Here is a 5971-nt window from a genome sequence, read left to right on the forward strand (position 1 = left end):
AACAAATACATTTCTAATAATAAACAGAGTTATTCGATTACGAGTATATGTTTTAATATATATATAAATGATATATTTAATACTTATAACATAACAAAAATTAAAATTTTTATATATAAAATGAATATATGAAATATATATATATATATATATATATATATATACATATATATATACATATATATACATATATATATATATATACATATATATATATACATATATATATATATATATACTATTAATATAAAAAGGGTATAACTAATAAATTCCTATATATATATATTTGTTCGATTACAATTATGTATATTAATAAATATACAAATGATATAGGTTCGTGAATTCGAGACCAACCCTGCATTGTTCAGTTCAGTCGTGTGCATATTTTTACTACAAAATATCGTGTTGTGAGTTTCATTTACTCCCTTTTTTAAATGCTTTTGCAATATATATTTTTGGGACTGAGAATACATGCGCTGCTTTTATAAATGCTTTACGAAATAGACACAAGTGATCGAAACTACATTCTATGGTTGGATTATCGAACCGAATATGCCCCTTTTTAGCTTGGTAGCCTAAGAATTGGTGTTTATTATAATTGCCACCAATTGACGCGAATCCTAAAGATAGATCTATGGGTACTAACAAGCCCCAGTCAGAGAATTTGAACTGCTTTAGTACTTCGATTTATCATGTCTGATGTGAGTCCCGGAATGATGGGGATATTCTATATGCATCCTGTTAAGGTCGGTTACCAGGTGTTCACTCCATATGAATGAATTTTAATTCACGAGTTACGCGTGACAATATATGAAATCTTGTGGTCTATTAAAATGATGAAAATGCATGTTTATGATAAACTAATGAACTCACCAACCTTTTGGTTGACACTTTAAAGCATGTTTATTCTCAGGTATTAAGGAAATCTTCCGCTGTGCATTTGCTCATTTTAGAGATATTGTTTGGAGTCATTCATGGCATATTTCGAAAGACGTTGCATTCGAGTCGTTGAGTTCATCAAGATTATTAATAAGTCAATTATTATAGTTAGATGTATTATGAAATGGTATGCATGCCATCAATTTTCGATGTAAAGAAAGTTGTCTTTTAAAAACGAATGCAATGTTTGTAAAATTTATCATATAGAGGTCAAATACCTCGCGATGTAACCAAATGTAATGTATTCATCCAGATAGATTGTGACGGGTCTTTAAAGTTGGTATCAGAGCGGTAGTCTTAGCGAACCAGGTTTTGCATTAGTGTGTCTAACTGATAGCTGTTTAGATGCATTAGTGGGTCGAAAATTATTTGCTTATCATCCTTAAACTCTAGACACGTCTTACTGCCTCTATTGCATAGACAGTGTATAGATAAATTCATATCTTAGCATATCTGTTATTGTTACCTTTGTCTGACAGTTTCCGTAGATTCCTCCGTAACTTATGAGATTTTAGTATTATATATGCATATGTACATTATGTATTGCTGGGTACTAATCTACATCCTATAATCTATTTATTATCGAAAATCCTTCATCTAATTGTACGAGATGAATCCCTCAACCAGTTCGAGTCCCTCAGATTCCGATAACTATTCCGATAGTTATTTCGACAGCTATTCAGACATGGATATTCACCTAAGCTCCGAAAGCAGTGTAAATGAAATGGATCAACCAAACTAGTCATCTTCAATTCTGGATGAATTGGTGATGGGTTCGTAGACGACTTAACCGATGGAGATGTGAAGAAGGCGATCCTTTCCACCAACTGAATTCACCTCTTGACGGAGAACCCGAAGCACTTACCGGCGAACCTATCCGAAACACCATTTTCAACCTCATTTCCAGTGTAGCTCGACACGATTATATTTCATCCACATATTCTAAACCTTATTCATTCGCTCGTTCCTACCGACAATCATCCCGGAGTAATAAAGTCAACGAGCTTCGCGCCCGAGTTGTAGCCTTGGAAAATATCGTGCAAAACGTACTAGCTTCAGCAACATCAACGGCATCGACAGTACCACCAGCAACAACACAAACCACAACAACACACGCCTCAACATCACAATCTGTACCTCGAGCATAATCATTGTTCTACATGACGTTCTACGTCATTTATCTTCGTACGACATGACGATTATGTAATCAAATGAGTTTAATATCATATTGACTCATTAAATCCATGATTACATCTGAAGAGAATATATATGTAAGTATATTTTCATAAAGATTGTAATTAAAAATTCTTTTGTACAAACGATTAATGGTGAAAATATTTTAACGGGTAGGTAATACCCGAGAAATATTTAGATTTCACATTAATAAGTTACACTGTACATTTTTCGAATCCGATTCAACAGTCATTTACTATCCTACTTACACCCATAGATATACATATCCGTTTACCGCAGAATAACCATTTTCATTCAATTTTATATTTGGATTTTGACCTATCAGAATCCAACAAGTGGCATAATGAAGAAAAAATTGGACAAAATAAAATTTGTTAGAAACAAACAAATTAAGTATGAGAAATTTTGTTAAGAATTCACGCTAACAAAATCCTAGCTAACTATTCCTAGCTAACTGCTAATTTCTTATTACATTTTAATTATCGCAAATTATTTTATCGCAATTTTAATTCTCGCAATTTTATTTATCGTCATTTAATTTTTGTTATTTATTTTACGCACTTTATTTATCGTCATTTAAATATTGTTGTTTACGCATTTGAAATATCGGGACACGTATACAATGTTTTGACATATCATATCGACGCATCTATATATATTATTTAGAATAACCATAGACACTCTATATACAGTAATGACCGAGTAAGCTATACAGGGTTGAGGTTGATTCTAAAATAATATATATATTTTGAGTTGTGATCGAGTCTGAGAAATGTATATAATGGGTCACGACACGTATTAATTAATTCAAATATTATATATTAAACTATATATGAATTGTTGTACTACTAATTGTGGACTACGAACTGTGGACTAATGACATTGAACAATTAAAATGAATTAAAATATTGATTATAACATATGAAACTAAACATCTCTTCAAGTTTGCCACTTGATTTCATCTTAAACCTCATTTATATTTTGATGATTACAATCTGCGTTCAAACCTTTCATGAATCTTGAAAACACCTCAATCGAGAGGATGAACCAATCGCACTTCATCTACGGAAGAAAAGATTGATGCATATAGTCATGCACCTGAAAACACTCAGAACCTGAGTAAACATTTAACACGTATCTGTGCTAGCTCCTTTGGCGTTGTTATTATCTAAAATAACTTTTCAATTCCTTTTCAAGGTAGCCAATTTTGTCACAGCTTCAGCAAGTCAACTTCGACTTTTCGTTAGAAACAACCATATTATAACCTTGATATATATGCGTACTCTTTTATTGTTACCAGGGAACCTTTTATATTCCACCATATTACCATCAGTGTTTAATCATCTAAAAACACAATTCTCTTGAAGACACCTCGGATTAATAACCGATGATTCAAATATGGTAGCATTAAATGCAGAGGAAACAGCAAAATCGTAGATGGTCTAAACGGCCAAAAGTTTGATAATAAAGAATGGAATGTTGGGAACGCTCGATAGAAAAATTTGGTACTGAAAAATAGATTGAGCTAACCATAAAGGAGACCAAGGATAAATACAAGGACCAAACCCTATATTCAAAGAATCCAGGTAATTCTGGATCCGATGAAATCTTTAGAGAATATCCTGCTCTGAAGTCATGTTAAAATCTTGCGGAAAATTTTTCCTTATCAACTTTCGAACTTAGAAATTCTAAAACATCATCATAAATATCTTCGATACTTCTGAAGATATTTTCATAAATATTCTCTTCTGAAATTATATATACATCTTCGTGCTATCTGTAATACATTATATTGGAAATTTCTGTAAAATCTAAGTATAAACTATGAATGAATTCTGAAGTAATGTTGGGAACTGAAGCATGAGTTAGTATAATATAATGACACTTGATCAACGTGATTACATTACAGTAAGTCATGCTGAGTTTCTAAATGAAACGTGATGAATCACAGATCATAACGTCATCATGTGCCATGCTATACGACTCTTGTATTCTACTTAACCTCTAAACATATCAAGAAAATATTTTTTCTTGATGATTCGGTCTTTTCCGGGATATTTTGGTAATTTGACAAATCAAGATCGTGCCATTACAATTTCCTTCTTAGAACATTAACTATGTTCATTCCGAATTTCATATCTACAAATTCTGGACCATTATTCGCTTGACTTAGAGTCGAGAAGAGATTAAAAAGACAAAGAGCTCCTAAATATAAGGGAGAATATAAAGCCAGATAATAATACATAAATTACAAACCGTGTATATCAATGTTTATTGCAACATAAAGACACGGGAGAATTAAAAACACCATAACCCTAAGGGCGAAGTAGAAGAAAACAGATTCCTCCGGTGGAAGTTGGAAAAGGAGAATGATTTTGCGATAGTAAGGATAAGGACAAGGATTAGAACTGGATTAAGCATTTTCACAATCTTTTGAATTTGGGAATTGAGTATAGGAGTGGTAAAAGTAATGGAACAGAAGAAGTTAATTTATAGTTAAATATCTGATAAAGAAATCAAGGCAGATAATCGCATTTAATTAAAAGAGATTTTTATTCACCAAAGAATCAAATCTTTCAGATCTCAATGATTTTCTCTAAATCCCTTGAATTCCGAAAATCAACCATATCTACATCAAAAGATTTGACAAAACACTATTTACTCATCTCACTCTTTTTTGATAGCTTCACTCATACGCTTTGAGTAATCAAATCATTTTATCCATATTACAATATGGTAATAAAATTCTATTTTATCAACTCATATTCGTCATGAAAACACTCTTATTGATAGCCATGACGACCTCGATCAAATTTCAGGGACAAAATTTCTTTACCGGGTAGGTACTATCACGACCCGGAAATTTTTGACCAAATTTAAACTTAATCTTTATATGTTTCGGACACGATAAGCAAAGTCTGTTAGATTGAGTCTCAAAAATTTTGAATTGTTTCATATATTCAATTGACCTTCTACTGCTCTCGACGATTCACGAACAATTAATTGTAAATAGATATGTGTGTGTGTGTGTATATATATATTAATTTGAAATATAATTCGAAGTATTATATGTGTTGTTATTAAAAATTAATAAAATAAAAATAGGATATTATAATACTCATTATTTAAAATATATCTCTATATATAAATAAAGTATATTAAAAATATATATTAAATGATTGTAATACTCATTTGATGTTTCGATTGATATTAAGCAAGTAAATTCAAACTTATGTAATTTTAAAATAAATGGTGATACTAAAATGAGCTCTATAAATTTTAGGCTTATTAAAAATGTATTTAGGAACTATTTGTTAAGTTTTAACATTTTTAATATTTTACCCATAAATGAGAGGGACAGTTGATGTAATTTTTATTTAATAAATTAATGATCGAATTTTATACCATAATGACCAAAATAAATAAATATAGTTAATTTAAAAATATGGAATTTTTCTGAATACTTTTATCCGCCACTGGTTTTGCTCGATACACAGTCCCTGAAAACTGTCGGTAGTAAATAACAAAACCTTCAGCTGCTTTAACTGTATGGTCACTGTTTTAATTCCATTCACAGATTGGAAGTATTATTAGGTTATTATTATTAATTATTATTATTAATTATTAATATTAATTACAAAAACTTTACACACATGAAAATGGTACGTTTTTGTTATATATGCCTATCAAACTGTACTAGATTGATTAATCTGACTCCAAACTTGGTCCCAATCAGACTCAGATTTTTAATACGTACCAAAATCAGTTAAGGATCATTTTCAAACTTTTATTTTCTTCTTTTTATTTTTTTCTGTAAGTAAAGGTCGACCAAATATTT

This window comes from Rutidosis leptorrhynchoides, chromosome 8 (genome assembly GCF_046630445.1).
Source record: "Rutidosis leptorrhynchoides isolate AG116_Rl617_1_P2 chromosome 8, CSIRO_AGI_Rlap_v1, whole genome shotgun sequence".
Taxonomy (NCBI): domain Eukaryota; kingdom Viridiplantae; phylum Streptophyta; class Magnoliopsida; order Asterales; family Asteraceae; genus Rutidosis; species Rutidosis leptorrhynchoides.